General features: G+C 52.3%; 1 protein-coding gene and 1 pseudogene across 3 annotated transcripts in view; one reads left to right on the top strand and one right to left on the bottom strand.

Annotated features, from left to right (window-relative positions):
* The window catches only part of LOC146788667 (lipoma-preferred partner homolog), a 774,512-nt gene that overhangs the window by 654,992 nt on the left and 100,698 nt on the right, over positions 1 to 18,822 (top strand). The window lies entirely within an intron of this gene.
* Positions 2,428 to 18,822, bottom strand: part of LOC146788668 (band 4.1-like protein 4A) — a 35,749-nt pseudogene continuing 19,354 nt past the window's right edge.

Genomic DNA, 18,822 nt, shown 5'->3' with positions numbered 1-18,822 from the left:
TTAAAAATGTCAAGATAAGTCTTGTGAGTGATGTGCTTGATAGAGACTTTTTTTTGTCTAGTGGCAGTTTTGACTCACCATAAAGTAGTGCAGAGGGTTAATGTGCCTGCTGCGAAGAACAGATCTGTATTTTATGTGGAGAACTGAGTAGATTAGTAAAGCCAGCCTTTACCAGTGCTTTAAAACAAATTAAATTAGAGGGGCTATGGAGAGATGAGGGGCACTTTTACCGGGTGGTAGTGAGGTAATCTGAGTAGGAGGTCATGGAGTGGGGCGCCAAAACAGATTGTCACACCAGGCACCGCCAGCGCTAAAGCCGGCCTTGGTCACACTAATGTACTGGACTAAGTCTGACCGAAAAGAACAGTCTACTGGGAAGTGGAAATAGGTGATGTAGAGAGATAGATGTGGGAAGAGAAGGTTGCCCTGCACTCATGCTGTGGTAAGACGCCATTCACTTGCGTCCGCCCACCACTTATGTCTGCCCTGTACTCAAGTTGTGGTGAGACGCCATACACTCATGTCTGACCCGCACTCATGATGTGGTGGGACGCCTTCCACTCATGTCCGCCCTGTACTCATGCTGTTGTGAGACGCCGTCCACTCATGTCCGCCCTGCACTCACGTTCACCCTGCACTCGTGCTGTGGTGGGATGCCATCCACTCATGTCCACCCCGCCCTCGTGCTATGGTGGGATGTCGTCCACTCACGTCTGCCTCTCACTCATACTGTGGTGGGATGCCGTCCACTCACATCTGCCCCTCACTCATGCTGTGGTGGGACGCCATCCACTCATGTCCACCCCGCCCTCGTGCTATGGTGGGATGTCGTCCACTCACGTCCGCCTGTCACTCATGCTATGGTAGGATGCCGTCCACTCACTTTCACCCTGCACTCGTGCTATGGTGGGACGCTTTCGAATCACGTCCACGCTGCACTCCTACTGTGGTGGGACGCCGTCGACTCACGTCCGGTCCGCACTCGTGCTGTGGTAGGACGCCATCCACTCATGTCCGCCCTGCACTCACATCTGCCCTGCACTCACGTTCACCCTGCACTCGTGCTGTGGTAGGACGCCATACACTCATGTCTGACCCGCACTCATGCTGTGGTGGGACGCCTTCCACTCATGTCCGCCCTGCACTCGTGCTGTGGTGGGACGCCATCCACACACATCTGTCCTGCTCTCGTGCTGTGGTGGAATGCTGTCCAAACTTGTCTGCCCCTCACTCATACTGTGGTGGGATGCCGTCCACTCACATCTGCCCCTCACTCATGCTGTGGTGGGACGCCGTCCACTCATGTCTGCCCTGCACTCATGCTGTGGTGGGACGCTGTCCACTTGTCTGCCCTGCACTCATGCGGGACACAGTCCACTCACATCTACCCTGCACTCGTGCTGTGGTAGGACGTCGTTCACTCACGTCTACCCTGCACTCGTGCTGTGGTGGGACGCCATCCACTCGTGTGCGCCTCTCACTCATGCTGTGGTAGGATGCTATCCACTCACTTCCACCCTGCACTCGTGCTATGGTGGGACGCCTTCGACTCACATCCACCCTGCACTCGTGCTGTGGTAGGACGCCATAGACTCACGTCCACCCTCCACTCGTGCTGTGGTGGGACGCCGTAGACTCGCATCCACCCTCCACTCGTGCTGTGGTGGGATGCCATAGACTTACGTCTGCCACAGCCCTCGTGCTGTGGTGGGACGCCGTCCACTCACTTCCACCCTGCACTCGTGCTGTGGTGGGACGCCATCCACTCACGTCCGCCCGTACTTGTGATATGGTGGGACGCTGTCCACTCACATCTGCCCCTCACTCATGCTGTGGTTGGGTGCCGTCGACTCACGTCCATCCCTCGCTCATGCTGTGCTGGGATGCCATCCACTCACGTCTGCCCTGCACTTATGCTGTGATCGGATGCTGTCCACTCACGTCCACCCTGCACTCATGATGGGGTAGCAAAGTGTTGCTCCTTAACATGCCGATTACTGCAGGGCACTTACAATTTCTGCTCTTTTTCGGGGCCTTAATGTCGGTCACGGGGTGTCCTCAGTACAGAAGGGCTGCGTTCTCACCCCGGCCTGAGGTCAGAGGAAGCCCAAGGACCTCGGATGCAGCCTTGCTTCATTTCCCCTGCACGTCGTGTCCTGAAGCGCCCCATTCATTATTCCAATGGGAACGCAACGATTTTAGGCAGCTCTTTATTAATAGCACTAAATCTCCTTTATTGCTGTTTAAACACTTTTTTTCTTTCCATTATGGAGATGTGTTTAATGCTGTCCTTGTTTCAGATGTACGAGTCCGCTGCTGAGCGTGAAGCATCCCTGACGGGCTGGCTTTAAAGGGAGCGCGCCTCGCGCCCAGTGACGCAAGAGGCCTCGGTAGCCATGGGTTCTTGAACCCTTGGCATTCTCTCTTTTAAAAGAGCGCTCCTTTGACGATCCCTGGGGAAGGTCTCACAGCTGCATGTACTGAAGCAGGGGTACTCCACCTGGGATGGGGGCTGTGCAGGGCATGGGTGTCCGTATCCGGGCCCCACTCTGCTAAGGACCAATGTAGGACAGCAGTGGGGCCCCTGACTGTGAAAGGGGAGGGGAATCCTAGTGGCTGTCGCAGGATGACGCCCCTCAGAGTCTTGTTCCCTAAGCTCTGAATGTTTTGTGCCTTTACTTCCTTTGGTTGGTCGTCCGCTGTGCTGGTGCTAGCCCATTCACGCAGACACGCGTAGAACGTGTCCATGGACTCGCCCTCACGTCGGCGAGCTTGGCAAACCTTCAAGCATTCATAGTCTGGGTTTAGTTGTGGGTCGAAGTGTGCATTGAGCGTTTCAACCATTGCATCATAGTCGGCCACAGCCCCAGTGTTGGGCAGGTGCTTGAACAGCTTGTAGATCTCACCTGCGTAGTGAAGCAGGAGGGACTTCTTGATGGTGTTATCTGTTTCGCATGTTGCAACAAAGTAGTTGTTCAGACTCCCAATCCAGATCTTCCAGCGGGGGTTGGCAGCGGCTGCATCAGCTAGTTCACTGAATGGAGGAAAAGCGCCAACCAGCGAGTGTTGAGGGGCAGCCGGGGCGGTAGGCACAGCGGCGTTAACCACGTCTGCCGGAACCAATTACAAGAGTAGCTCTTTGTCAACCCCAATCTCCCAGGAGATGCATGCAGCAGGAGCATGAAGGATGCCCTCTTCAAACTGCTGGCCTCCTCCAGCGTCACCGCTGAGGCTGTAATACCAGAAGACACCAAGAGGGACATCCTGGACCTCCGCTGCACCTCTTACCAACCTCTTCTGGCAGCAATGGCAACACACAGACACAGCCGAGCATACTGGTATTACTTCTGACTGGCTTTAATGATCACATGCACAATAAAGTCTGTTAATAGCATTAAAGACCAGTGTCTTTAAACGCGTTCCAACAAAAGCTGCCAGGACAGACATATCTCTGTCCAGCACCAGCATCAAGACCCCACTGCCTGAGCTTCAATAAGGTCTATAAGATGTCAGAAGGTGTCCCCCACCTCCACCCCAAGCCCTGCTCTGACAGGCAACCCTCCTCACCATGGTCTGGCAAAGTCTAGTAACTAAGCCAGCAGAAGCCACGGGTACTTGCAGACAGGCAGCCCTTGACTACCTGGTGCTAGAGAATGACAGGGAACCTCAGGTACAGAAAATCAACTTTGTGCGGTCACTAAACACTGTGAAATTCAATAGAAGCAAATAATCCAGACTCTCAATTGAAATATCCTCAGAACATGTTACTTGTAATTCTAAGTTTGCGGGTACTTTAAAGCCCCAGACTTAATAAGGTACTGCTGCCTGGTGATCTGCCCCCTCATATGTGAAATCATTTTATTTCAGCACAACACTCTGGTGACAGAAGTGTTAGTTCCTACAGGCTCTCAGGTTGTGGCATAGCTAGACTCCTTGGCTGCCACCCCCAAAACTTGTGCCGTCCAGGGCGGACCACCCACCCCTTGCTACGCCACTGCTCGCAGGATAATCTGAAGGCTGTCTCTTGAGCCTCCATGAGTAGGAATACTTACCTTTTGAATAAGGAATGACTTACGACTGTTTGATACATAACAATTGTCTGGAAGGCTTGTTTGGTAAAATATTTTAATAAAATACACTTCTTAAGGCTCTATTCCCTCCTTTCCCTTCAAATAATTCTCATCCCACCTCATCCACACAGGGTCTTCTGATACAACTAGCGTGGACCCTGCTGGGCCGGTTACGAGAGTTACTATTAGACCAGGCCCCATGCTATGCCTGTGTCGAGCACCTGAGACCTGTGGATTATTCTTCGAAAGTCCCCTATCGTCTCCTAACACCCTCACTTTGTGAAGCCGCTGAACGTGTTCCATGTTACACCAATACAATTTCACCTGTAGAAGCTCCTGGGTTCATCACCAAACCCATGCTCCTGCAGAGAAGCACCAGAGCTCACGTCCTTAATTACCCCTGAATGGAAAAGCAACGGAATACTTCCTCGTGCCCACACAGACAAAAATACATGGAAGTTTCTGAGACGCTGTACCTCAAACGATGTATACGACAAATTCTCAAAAACAAAAAAGTAACGAGCAAAGAATTGTACTACAGCCAATGATGACTGGGGGTGACTGTTTTGCCAATGTGCAACATTCCGTCCATCATCTTGTGTGTTTTGCTGTTCGCTCTATGTGGTAAGGGTATACCCAGACGTGGGTCCCGTGCTCACTACGCCACTGGAGGGGTGAAACCCCGAAACCGGTCCTAGGATGCTTGATTCTTGTCCAGGGAAGACATGGCTTGGCAGTTCGGGCTGGAATGTTCCCATGAGGCACAGGGTCAAGACTGATTTGCATATGGCCATGTCTGAACTGGGGTGGCGTGGTGAGCAAAATAAAGATGGATTAAACCCAGATCTGTGACTGGGGGTGAATGTTTTGCCAATGTGCAACATTCCGTCCATCATCTTGTGCGTTCAGATGTGAGTGAAAGCAGGAAGATGAAAGAAGATGGATAAAAGGAGATCATTCTGATAAGACAGGAGCAAGACGAAGGTCAAATAATACAAAATCGCACAAATCAAATGGAAAAAAACAGAAAAGTACAAATTAAAAATTTGCCAGATTTTAAAGTCAATATTTTTTGCTTTCAATCAGGGTATTATACCGGTGTCATGAAATCACAAGCTGTGACTGGATGGGACGCTTTCTGCTCTTGATCGAGGCAGACAGTGAAATATTGGACCTGTAGTTCACAACTTTGTAATAAAGGTCGCACAAATTCAAAACAATTTGGGACCTTAGTTAAATGATTAAAAAGTATTGGAAAATAATGTCCATTGCTCATTTTATGGGCTTTTCAATATTGAGAAATTAACGCAAGGGAGACGAAACCAATGGGAGGGTGTAACCAGCAGGAGCAACTGATTACGAAAACCCTAGAGGACCCGCTTTGCAGACGACTGGATAGCGATATGCCTATCGTCCAGCTCAAACAACGGACTTATGATCCTCCCCACTTAACAGGCTATCCATTGGACCTACTACTTTCAAATATTGAAACCCCCTCAATCTATAACATTAATCCCTTACTTTGGACGGACCGCTCATTGAGTAGTTTCTCACTCTCACTAAATCAAACAAGCATTTACAATGCAATGGTCTCGGCATTGTTAAAGTTAAAGGTATTGGCATTGCTCATGACATTATTTTTGTTTGTTTTTGTTTTTAAAACATTTAAAGAAACAGCATTGTTATTTACAATGTCAATAGCTTAACCCCTTCGCTGCGGCGCGAATTCCGCCGCAGCGCTGGTGGGGTTTGGGGGGTTGACGGCGCCGCTGTGCTCATGACGGAACCACGCTGTCATGAGTCACGGGTGAGCTGTGCTCATGACGGCGTGGTTCTGTCATGACTCCACCCACTGCGCTAATCGCCCGCACAGGCGGGGAATTAGCGCCACGTGGGAGGAGCGGCCGCCAACGGCCGCAGCATGACGGAACCACTCCGTCATGAGCACAGCGCACCCGTGGCTCGTGACGGAGTGGTTCCGTCATGAGCGGGGAACTGGTTAATCACTCTCAAATGCGTGACCTATTGCATTTGCACCCACACACAGAGCCACACACCCAAAGCCACCCACACACACCGAGCCACTCACATAGAGCAACCCACACACAAATAGAGCCACCCACAGAGCCACCGACACACACACACAGAGTTACCCACACACACAGACCCACCACGCATAGAGCCACCTACAAAAAAAGCTACCCACACACAGCCACACACACAGAGCCACACACACACACACAGAGCCACAGAGCCACACACACAGAGCCACCCACACACACAGAGCCACCCCCACACAGAGCCACCCCCACACACACACACAGAGTCACACACACAGAGCCACACAGTTGAAGTTAATGTTTTACTCAATGTTTATATGTAGCAGACATGCCGCTCTGCTTCTAGTTAGCCTTTCAGTTCAGGTGACGAAATGTAAGTGCACGCCCCAAGTGAGAAGAGTTGAAAATAATAAACATCAAGCAAAATGTAGAGATAAAGAGAAGCCAAGAAATATGCACCTTGACCTCTTTACCACGAGTGTACTACTCGGAGATAGAAGAGACTCTAGAAAGAGCACTCCGTTTACCTGCAGTACAAGGCTGAGCACAGCAGGCTTCAACACAGACAGCAGCTGCACACCTAAAAGCTCACTCATCAATTGTTGGAAGGGCACCAGCATGCCTGACGGGAGGTGTGGCGAAAGCAAGCTCAGATTCTCTCACGACATGTAAGTTTAGAGGTCCAGGAGTGCTGTTAGCAACCTTCGAAGAGCCTCCGGGAAATCGGTCATTCAAATTTCAGGATCCAATCTTAACCCTCTTAGACCGAGTAACAAAGATGATGCTGTGGCTTACTCTCGTAGGACTCTTGAATTTTGGAGGCGAGCCTGAAGTAAGCCAAGAGCACTCCTAGTTCACTCTTGAAACCAGCACTACAAGAGAAGGGCACACTTACTCCTACACAAAATCTTCCATGATAGTACGCATTTCTACTGAGGTCCCAAATGACAGATTTATACCTGAAATTCATGAGTAAACCAGGACTACTGTAAGAGTAAAACACATTTACACGAATCATGATAATTAGGCCCTTAATATCGCTAATTGTGGCGTTTTCCACTAGGATCGCTCGTTTCCTGCCCGTTGACTGTTGAGATTACGACTATTCCTCTCCAGTGAGTTTTAACGAGGGGATGTGGCATTGCACTCGAAGTTAGGCCATGCAGCTGTCGAGCTAGGCGCAGTTATCCCTCGACTGCAGCTTGCAGTATTTACTCGGTCTGCTCGGTTCGCCGTGGCTCGGGGGATTCAGCTCGTTGCTCCAGCTTTATGGACTGCATGCTCTCTAAAAAAAAAAACACAGAGCCGCCTGACGTACATCTAGTGACATCCATCCAGCTACATTTTCTATAGGGCATAGAAACTACAGCCATTATAGTCCTTGGGCCACAAACTACCTTCGGAAGAGCTCGCATGAAAGTAACCGGACACACAGCACAACTCTCGGCCGGAGAGAGGTGATTGAGCAAAAGAGCTGTGAATGGGCAGGAGAGTGGTGATGGGCAGGAGAAGTGGTAAATCAGCAGGATTGCGGTGAATGGGCAGAAGGTGGTGAATGGGCAAGAGAGCAGATAATGGGCAGGAGGGGGGTGAATGGGCAGGAGGGGGGTGAATGGGCAGGAGGGGGGTGAATGGGCAGGAGGGGGGTGAATGGGCAAGAGAGGGGTGAATGGGCAAGAGAGGGGTGAATGGGCAAGAGAGGGGTGAATGGGCAGGAGAGGGGTGAATGGGCAGGAGAGGGGTGAATGGGCAGGAGAGGGGTGAATGGGCAGGAGAGAGGTGAATGGGCAGGAGAGAGGTGAATGGGCAGGAGAGAGGTGAATGGGCAGGAGAGAGGTGAATGGGCAGGAGAGAGGTGAATGGGCAGGAGAGAGGTGAATGGGCAGGAGAGGGATGAATGGGCAGGAGAGAGATGAATGGGCAGGAGAGGGATGAATGGGCAAGAGAGTTTGTGAATGGGCAAGAGAGTTTGTGAATGGGCAGGAGAGGGATGAATGGGCAGGGGAGGGGCGAATGGGCAAGAGAGTTTGTGAATGGGCAGGAGAGGGTTTACTGGCAGGAGAGGGTTGAATGGACAGGAGAGGGTTGAATGGACAGGAGAGCAGTGAATGGGCAGGAGGGGGTGAATGGGCAGGAGAGGGGTGAATGGCAGGAGAGGGGTGGATGGGCAGGAGAGGGGTGGATGGGCAGGAGAGGGGTGGATGGGCAGGAGAGGGGTGGATGGGCAGGAGAGGGGTGGATGGGCAGGAGAGGGGTGGATGGGCAGGAGAGGGGTGGATGGGCAGGAGAGGGGTGGATGGGCAGGAGGGTGGTGGATGGGCAGGAGGGTGGTGGATGGGTAGGAGGGTGGTGAATGGGCAGGACAGGGTTTACTGGTTGGAGAGGGGGGAATGGGCATGAGAGGGGTGGATGGGCAGGAGAGGGGTGGATGGGCAGGAGAGGGGTGGATGGGCATGAGAGGGGTCAATGGGCAGGAGAGCGGTGGTGGGTAGGAGGAGCGGTGAATGGGCAGGAGAGAGGTGAATGAGCAAAAGAGCTGTGAATGGGCAGGAGAGGGTTTACTGGTTGGAGAGGGGGGAATGGGCATGAGATGGGTCAATGGGCAGGAGAGCGGTGATGGGCAGGAGAGCGGTGATGGGCAGGAGAGCGGTGATGGGCAGGAGAGCGGTGATGGGCAGGAGAGCGGTGATGGGCAGGAGAGCGGTGATGGGCAGGAGAGCGGTGATGGGCAGGAGAGCGGTCATGGGCAGGAGAGCGGTCATGGGCAGGAGAGCGGTCATGGGCAGGAGAGCGGTCATGGGCAGGAGAGCGGTCATGGGCAGGAGAGCGGTCATGGGCAGGAGAGCAGTGAATGGGCAGGAGAGCGGTGAATGGGCAGGAGAGCGGTGAATGGGCAGGAGAGCGGTGAATGGGCAGGAGAGCTGTGAATGGGCAGGAGAGGGTTTACTGGTTGGAGAGGGGGGAATGGGCATGAGATGGGTCAATGGGCATGAGATGGGTCAATGGGCAGGAGAGCGGTGATGGGCAGGAGAGCGGTGATGGGCAGGAGAGCGGTGATGGGCAGGAGAGCGGTGATGGGCAGGAGAGCGGTGATGGGCAGGAGAGCGGTGATGGGCAGGAGAGCGGTGATGGGCAGGAGAGCGGTGATGGGCAGGAGAGCGGTGATGGGCAGGAGAGCGGTGATGGGCAGGAGAGCGGTGATGGGCAGGAGAGCGGTGATGGGCAGGAGAGCGGTGATGGGCAGGAGAGCGGTGATGGGCAGGAGAGCGGTGATGGGCAGGAGAGCGGTGATGGGCAGGAGAGCGGTGATGGGCAGGAGAGCGGTGATGGGCAGGAGAGCGGTGATGGGCAGGAGAGCGGTGATGGGCAGGAGAGCGGTGATGGGCAGGAGAGCGGTGAATGGGCAGGAGAGCGGTGAATGGGCAGGAGAGCGGTGAATGGGCAGGAGAGCGGTGAATGGGCAGGAGAGCGGTGAATGGGCAGGAGAGCGGTGAATGGGCAGGAGAGCGGTGAATGGGCAGGAGAGCGGTGAATGGGCAGGAGAGCGGTGAATGGGCAGGAGAGCGGTGAATGGGCAGGAGAGCGGTGAATGGGCAGGAGAGCGGTGAATGGGCAGGAGAGCGGTGAATGGGCAGGAGAGCGGTGAATGGGCAGGAGAGCGGTGAATGGGCAGGAGAGCGGTGAATGGGCAGGAGAGCGGTGAATGGGCAGGAGAGCGGTGAATGGGCAGGAGAGCGGTGAATGGGCAGGAGAGCGGTGAATGGGCAGGAGAGCGGTGAATGGGCAGGAGAGCGGTGAATGGGCAGGAGAGCGGTGAATGGGCAGGAGAGCGGTGAATGGGCAGGAGAGCGGTGAATGGGCAGGAGAGCGGTGAATGGGCAGGAGAGCGGTGAATGGGCAGGAGAGCGGTGAATGGGCAGGAGAGCGGTGAATGGGCAGGAGAGCGGTGAATGGGCAGGAGAGCGGTGAATGGGCAGGAGAGCGGTGAATGGGCAGGAGAGCGGTGAATGGGCAGGAGAGCGGTGAATGGGCAGGAGAGCGGTGAATGGGCAGGAGAGCGGTGAATGGGCAGGAGAGCGGTGAATGGGCAGGAGAGCGGTGAATGGGCAGGAGAGCGGTGAATGGGCAGGAGAGCGGTGAATGGGCAGGAGAGCGGTGAATGGGCAGGAGAGCGGTGAATGGGCAGGAGAGCGGTGAATGGGCAGGAGAGCGGTGAATGGGCAGGAGAGCGGTGAATGGGCAGGAGAGCGGTGAATGGGCAGGAGAGCGGTGAATGGGCAGGAGAGCGGTGAATGGGCAGGAGAGCGGTGAATGGGCAGGAGAGCGGTGAATGGGCAGGAGAGCGGTGAATGGGCAGGAGAGCGGTGAATGGGCAGGAGAGCGGTGAATGGGCAGGAGAGCGGTGAATGGGCAGGAGAGCGGTGAATGGGCAGGAGAGCGGTGAATGGGCAGGAGAGCGGTGAATGGGCAGGAGAGCGGTGAATGGGCAGGAGAGCGGTGAATGGGCAGGAGAGCGGTGAATGGGCAGGAGAGCGGTGAATGGGCAGGAGAGCGGTGAATGGGCAGGAGAGCGGTGAATGGGCAGGAGAGCGGTGAATGGGCAGGAGAGCGGTGAATGGGCAGGAGAGCGGTGATGGGCAGGAGAGCGGTGAATGGGCAGGAGAGCGGTGAATGGGCAGGAGAGCGGTGAATGGGCAGGAGAGCGGTGAATGGGCAGGAGAGCGGTGAATGGGCAGGAGAGCTGTGATGGGCAGGAGAAGTGGTGAATGGGCAGGAGGTGGGTGAATGGGCAGGTGAGCGTTTACTGGCAGGAGAGCGGTGATGGGCAGGAGGTGGTGAATGGGCAAGAGAGGGGTGAATGGGCAAGAGAGGGGTGAATGGCGGGTGAATGAGGAGTTCCTGGAATATGGGCGAAGGTAGAACTAAGTTTGTTGAACGTGGACCCGGGTTGTGCAGCGCCCTCTGCCGAGAGGGGAAGGCGTGGAGGCGGGGAAGGGACACCTGAACCCGAGGAGACAGCCGAGGCGCTGCAGGTAGGAGAGGGTGTTATCCTGGAGTGGGGGCAGCGGCGGGTGTGAAGGTCGGCAGAGGGGGGAGAGTTCGAGAAGAGGTGAGAGTGGAGGAGGGGCTGTGAACAGACTAGTGACCAGGAGCAGGGGTGTGTGGGGGCTGAGAGAGCATAGGGGCGAATAAAGCAGAGGGCGGACAGACGGGAGCCGCACCCCATGGCCGGTGAGGGAGAGCCACGGCTGAACGGTGCCTGGTGCTGCCAGAAAGGGGGCAGTAGGGGGACACGACGGGTGAACTTGCTGACCTGGGACCGGTGGCCCCAGGGGCCATGCCATCTCCTGGCCGCTTCAGACCTGCCCTGACCTCGGTGGGGGCCACCTGGGACTCCCCCGGGCACTGATTGGGGCACAGCTCCCTGTAACTGGAGGGCCCCGGCAGAGCCCTCTGAGAGAGCCGGGGGGAGCGCACCGCATCCAAGGGACGGTGTAAAGCGCAGCGACTGCCAAGGCCTCGGCCTCCCGGCGCTGCACCTCGCCTCAAGCCTCTCCGTCCTGAATGCTTGCATCTGGAGCACAAGAATAAACACATGGACATCACCGGGCGAGTCACTGGATAAATGGATACACGAATGGATACGTTTATCGATGACTTGACAGCGAGCTGTGCAGGAGACACAATCGACGCGAAGAAGGAGGCCACGATTCATCAATTATCCCCACGACCTGTGGATCTTCGATATAAAGAGCGGAAACCGCTTTTTTTTTTATCTGGAAAGATGAAGTGAACGAACCCTGGAAAGCAAGAGCTTCGAGGCGCACCGTACAGGGTCAGGAATTAACAAACACTAGTGCAAGCCGTGCCCGCAGCTGCCCCTGTGACCTCCTCAGCACAGCCCTGTGTCATATGCTTGATAACGTGTGTGGTGGTGCGAGGAGCTGTGAAGTACAAATAAAGTATTTTTCACTCACACCCACAGGGTACAAACGGAGCGAAAACTGCCCCTTTGTCGAGGTTTAAGGCACGTGCGCTTCGTCAGGGCCAAGCTTCAGACGTGTATTTTATGTTATGAATGAAAATGCATACTTTCAAGAAGGGGGCAGCATGGTACATGCCACGCGGACTGGCATTGCACGTGCATTTGTTGCGTCCAGGTGAGGATGCGTTTGCACGTGTAGGCACGTGTGCTGTATGTTCCCGCAGTGTACTGCCAAAGTCTGTGCAAGACGATATCTCGGCGATGCTATTAATAGCGCTTCGTGCAGTCCTGCTGTTTCCAAGTGCTTTAAAACAACAGTCGTGGCAGTCGTAGTACGTTCATGGCATGGCAAATGTGATGTGCTCCCGACCCTTACCCAATGACATCTAACTTAACTTATTGGCAACATATACATATATATATATATATATATATATATATATATATATATATATATATATATATATATATATATATATATATAATGTTCTTAGCTTCCAGCTTTTTGAAATGGGACAGAACCGGAAAAAGCGCGTGTTCTGCGCAGAAATTGAAAATGATGACGGCGATGACAATATGTGCTTGGTCCGGTTCAACAAAGAGCACACGTGTGAGGGTTTAGTGTGGGTAGCGCTGTGATATGAGCATGATGCATACAGCCCCCCTGAACCCCTATCGAAAATAAAAGCGGTGACCGGCCTTTGAGCGTCAAAACCGCGACCTGAAGAAGGCGTGAAGGATGAGTGGGTAACTTAATGAGCCGTTTCTTTTTAATTATGATGAATGGGGCTGTGCTCGCCCACGTTCCCTGCATGTATCATGTCACGACAGCGCAGATACTGGCTTTTCACTGCAGTTCACGATAACGAGGCAGGGGGTTAGGGAAGGGGCAGTTTTCTGGATGCATAGTACTATTTTGTAGATGAGTAGTTGAGGTAGGCGCTGTGCGAAATAAATAATTTCGAGATTCAACCCATGCAGCGCCTAGAAGCACGCTACAGCCTGAAGGTTTCATTAGTTCCACGTCACTAATACAAGATACACATCTTTTTTTTTTAATGTTTTGATGAATTCACATTCAATTCAATTCAAGAATCTTTATTCGGTGATTAAAAAACACCATAAAAGCACACATACATATACATAGATAAAACGGCATTAAATATTAGTCAAGATCCTTGTGCATAAATAACAATAAAATACTAACATACAAGGCTGTAAATTTAAAACAGGGAGTCACAAGTCTTTTAATCCTCCGGACCGCAACCTTGATAAAATTCATAACACAACACAAGGTTAGCGGGTCAGAAGCTTTTTGCAAGTAGATTAGTGCATCTCTGGCATGTTCCAGGTGGGCCTTTTTTAGGATGTCTACTAGGAATCTACGCCTGGGCATTGAATAATAGGGACAGAGCAAAGTAAAATGAAGGGAGTCCTGCGGAGACCGATTGTCGCAGCCGCAGGGTCCCTTCTGCTCGATTGACATGGTAAAACCTGCTGGCGAGGCCAACATAAAAGGAAGTAGGCTCAGTCTGAAACGGCACATAAGAAATCTGTCCTGTGTATTGTGTACAAGATACAGGTAGGGCTCCATACCCTCCACACTCTTCACCAAAGTATGAGCCCTTATTGACTTTTTTTCCCCTTCAGCCAGAGCACGGCATTGGGTTTTCCGCTCTAGGAAAATTTCCCCTACTTGTTTCTTGTGCTGTGCTGAAATGGTGGTGGGGTTCTTGAAGAGGTTTCCAAACCCTAGTTCCTCAAGAGTGTTTCTCACATATTTGAGCCATGGGATGCGCATGCAGTGGGTCCTACCTAGGCAGTCCAGTAAGATTTTTCTACTTAGATGCGCGTCTGGATTTACCCAGATTTTTACCCACGCCACAATTGGCCTAAGTTTTAACAAATCGACCAGATATGGCCTCCCTAGCTCCCTGTGAGCTATGAGTCCAGCAGTGCTGGGTGGTACCCTCAGGATAGATTTCAGATGTTTGTTCTCTTCCTGGTCAATTCTAGAGATATTCACGAAGCCCCAAACTTCTGCCCCATAGCTTACTTTAGCGCATGTTATGGAGCCGTACAGGTTCATCACCTGTTCCGGACTCCATCTGCCCAACCTCCTGCCATATCCGGCTATTGCCCCGTTAGAGGCAATCATTTTGTTACAGCGCTCTTCCACCAAGGAGTTAAATTGAAGAGCACCATCAAAGGTTACTCCGAGATAGGAGAACGTTTTAACCTCTAAACAATGGGAACCTATTGTGTAAGAACATTTTGAGGAAGGTTTTTTGCCTGCCAGGAGCACGTAAGATTTGCTTAGGTTGACAGATAAGTCCAGATCGCTCATAAACTTGACGAACCCATCTATCAGAATCTGTAGGCTTCGTGGTGTACGCGCCAGCAAGACCGCGTCGTCTGCGTAAAGCAGGACAGGGATTTGCCGCGTCCCAACCCTTAGGGAATCTGCCTTTAAGCCCAAAAGAAACTGTTCCAAATTATTAATGTAAAGGGAGAACAAAAAAGGGGCAAGAATACAACCTTGTCTGACTCCACTTTTGCATGGAAAGGAGTCTGTCAAACCTCCCTCCCTGTTAAATCTAACTCTAGCCGTGGTGTCGCTATGCAGCTCTCTTAGTATGGTAATTAGGCCGCTCTCGATCCCCATCCCTGCCATCATGTCCCACAACTTCCCTCTGTTGACGTGATCGAATGCTGCTGCCAGGTCCATGAATCCCATATAAATGGGTTCCTTACTGGCCAGAGTATATTTGGCAGTCAGCATATATAGGTTCAGGCATTGGTCGCTGGTGGACCTCCCTGACCTTAACCCATATTGAGTGTCCGAGAAGATGTTGTTCTCTTCGGTCCACTCGGACAATCTGTTCAGGAGTGCCCTTCCCAGAAGTTTAGCCGAGACGTCAATCAGGGAAATAGGCCGATAACACTTGGGGTCGTCCTTGTTGCCCTTTTTCAAAGATTGGCACAATGATCGCTTTAGACCATGATGGAGGGAGACCGCAGGTGATAGCAGTGTTTAGGACCCTGGTCATCAGTGGGGCCCAAAGATCTATATTACTAAGAAAAAGGTCAGGGGGAATTCCATCTGGGCCCGGGGCTTTATTCTTAGTTAGACTCTCCATCCCTGCCGTGATCTCCTTAAGGGTAAATACTACCGGAGGAGCCTGACTTGGGGTTACTGATGACTCTACGTGGGGACCCGATTCATGGTTATACAGGCTCCTAAAGTGTGTGACCCACTGCTCCGGGAGGATGTTAGCCCCTATCTCCGGAGAATCATTTTCTTGAAAGGTCGGTTTATTGATGATTCTCCAGAACCCCGCTAGGTCCCTTCTTTCCCCTGCCTCTCTCAGATCTGCCCAAGCTTCTGCCTGCAGGGTGAGTTTCCTCCTTTTGGTCTCTTTTTTATATTTTTCTCTGCATGCCCTGATTACTTGTGGATCTCGTGGTTTTGACTTAAGGGAGCATTTCAGTTCCCTCAGTGCCTTGGAACAATCTTTATCAAACCACCGGGGATTGACCAGATTACGCGTGGGCGCACTGGACCTTAGTAATCCGTCTATCAGGTTGGCAATATGGTTAAATGCTTCTAATAACCTTGGTCCCTGGACTTCCAGATCCAAACATTCATTTATGGCCAGCAGACCCTTATCGCTCAGGTTTTTATAGAACTTTGCCCCATCTATTTTGGACCATTTCAGTCTCCTGCCTTGATCGGTGACCCTCTCCACGATTGAACGATGGGCATTGGAGCCAATACCCGCCCTATATGCGAGCATTAAAACAAGCGGGTTATGGTCGCTGAAAGTGTTCCAGTCTATCCCTACACTGACTACTTTATTAACCAGGGATCTCGAGACCAGGATATAATCTATAATAGACGAGCAGCCCCTGCCCTTAAAAGTTGGTGGGAGTGTACCATCCGACTGTGGGTCTACCATATTAATGGTGTGCTCTAGGTCGTACTTAAACCGAAGCAACCTAAGAGCCGACCCAGTAGGCGAGTGAGAAAAATGCGGTCCCTTCTCAATTGGGCATTGCGCCCAATCTGTGTTCTTTTTGACCAGTGCCGGACAAAGGTGACAATTAAAATCCCCCACCACAAGCAGTCCACCAGACGGTCCCTTATTCTGGGATATGATTTCTTTTCCTAACCTTTGGTCGAGTTCAGTTAATACCGGGGTGTGGCTATTTTCTAACTCGGTGCTATATATGTTAAAAACAGAGAAACGTAACCCCTTTCCCTGGAACCGAACCGCCTGTATCCCATATGAAAACCAGTCTGGAAAGGACCAGGTGCCTGGCAGGTCTAAATCTACATAGATGGACAAACCGCCCATTGCTCTCCCTGAGCTAGATTTTCGGGCGGGAACAAAAAAACACTTGTACCCCTGCAGATGGTAGTTATTCTCCACAGCCCATGTCTCCTGTACACATATAATGTGAAATGTTCTAATGAAGTCCACCCATTCCTTATTGTTGAATTTGCCCGCTATACCCGCTATATTCCATGAGATAAGTCTCACACCCTCTCCACTCCATTCAGCACCCCCCTGGGCCCTTGGTCTTCTTTCCCACATTGATCTTTGCATTCCCTGCCCATGTCCCCCTCCTGTCTTGTCTACAACTATTTCCTTTGGCACAACGCAGTTTGGTTCCCCCTCACCAACCACCTGGATTTGCTGAGCCTTGGATCTTTGCTCCTCCAGTCTTTCTACCGTACCTCCAATTTCTATACAACCCTGGGGGGCATTGTCTGTCTGTCAATCGACCCCTTCAAGGCCATTTAGGCAATGGAACCGGTTATAGGAAAAAAAGGGTTGTTCAGGTCGGCCAAAAAACGGCCTAGGGTTAAAGGCCTGGTGACTCCCCCTCCTGCCAACCCTCTCCCAGTTGTCATGAGTTTGGGGTTGCTGAGATAGGACTGGGATGATGGGAAAAAAGAACGACACATGGAGGGTTTGGATGGTGGATTCCCTAGATCTGTTTTTCCCTTGACATATATGGGACACCGTTCCTGTGTCCCTAAAACTCACCAGTATGCAGTCCCCTTTAATGGATTTTTGTGTTCTTCCCACCCATGGTACCCTTCTTACCATTATAATTTCGTTATTAAAGTGTGTCGGGAGGGGTCTATTTATGTTTAACCACTTGATTACCCTACTTTTTAGGGCACAAAAGTCCTCCGTTTCACCTTCCTCAAGTGGGGGACACCTGCCATAACGACAGTAAAAGCATTGGTCTCTGGAGGTAAATTGGGTCTGCGTGGTCTCAGGGTGAGCTTCATTAAAGGGGTCGGGGTGCTCTTGTCTACCGGCTGTGCCGGGGGTACAGATCCTAAAGGAGGGTTGGGCATATTGGTGTTAGGGGGCTTAGCTATTGCAGGCTTTGGCCTTGTGGGTTGTTGCGAGGGTGCCACATTCACAGCTTGTGGAGGGACTGGATTAGCGACACTATTTGCCGACTGCTTAGGGGCTACAGTGGAGGGAGTGGACTCTGATTGCCTTCCCTGTCTGCCAGCTGGAGTTTTCAGACTGCCCAATGTGGCCTCTAAAATGGTTAGTCTGATCTCAATCTTTTTAATACTCTCGCTGATCGGTAATAACAGGGACCTTAGCAAAAATTCTAGGTTTCCCAGCGGGACAACAGACAAGGGAATATTAGCAATACCAACTCCTGTGTCTTTTATCATAGTAGGAGCTGGATCCTCATGAGCAATGGGTTTAGGGTGTAAATCGACCAATGGTTTCTCTACTAATGTGGGGGTTTTTAAAAACTTCCCAAAATCCGAGTGTGGAACCTTGGGTTTGCTCTTTCCTTGAGCTCCCCTCGATTTCCTCCTGCGTTTATTTGGAGGAGGTCCAAAGGCTACTTGTGTGTTAGTTGGCTTAGATTTAGTTTTCCTAATCTTCGAGGCTGGAGGGGCCGGAGGGGGTTGGGACACTAAATCAATGGTCACCCTTGGGGGGCTAGGACTAATTTCTGGGGCTATACTCAAGGCTTCAACTGGTGACATGTTAGTGCAATCCCTCAGCAATAGTGGGACATCATCAATTCGGGACAACTCCTCCCTTGGTAAAATAAGTTGGTCTCTGAGGGGCGTGTTTTTCATATTATATATTGAGCGTCTCCGTTCTGCCCTTAACCTGGACAGATTACACTCTTTGTCCCCCTCCCCCACTGCCCGGGAGAAATAATTCTCTAGAGTCCTATTCTTTGCTCCACCCGGTTTTAGTGGGGTGCTCTCCCTTGCAGGGGACGGCATAATGTTCACAATAAATTAAACTCGGCGGGCGGCTCCACCGAGTGTAAGAGACCAGGGGTCGGAAGCACAATCCAAGAGGGTAGGCCCAGCCCGGCCACCTTCGGCCCCGGACGGCCACAGACGGTCCCGCCCTTGTCCCGGGCTTCTCCCGGCGCCCTCCCGCGCGCTCCCGCGCCGCGGAAGAAGGTGCACCTGATATAGGGGGAGGGTGCTTAGGGGGCGTGGCCAGCAGGGAGAGCGTCCAGGTGCAGGAAATGATGGCAGCACAGGGACTCCTGGGCAATGGAGTCCCTGATCCTCACCTGCCGCTCGCAGCCCTGCTCCCCGAGATTCAGGCAGCTCCCCTGTCCGGAATCAGCAACGATGCGCCCAGGCACACGGGCGAAGCGGGACCCGCGGAGCGTGTTCCGCGAGGTGCAGCCG

The sequence above is a fragment of the Triturus cristatus genome, chromosome 11 (assembly GCF_964204655.1).
Source record: "Triturus cristatus chromosome 11, aTriCri1.1, whole genome shotgun sequence".
NCBI classification, from domain to species: Eukaryota; Metazoa; Chordata; class Amphibia; order Caudata; family Salamandridae; genus Triturus; species Triturus cristatus.
Note: the sequence above shows the minus strand (reverse complement) of the source record. Positions and strands in the feature narration are given on the sequence as shown.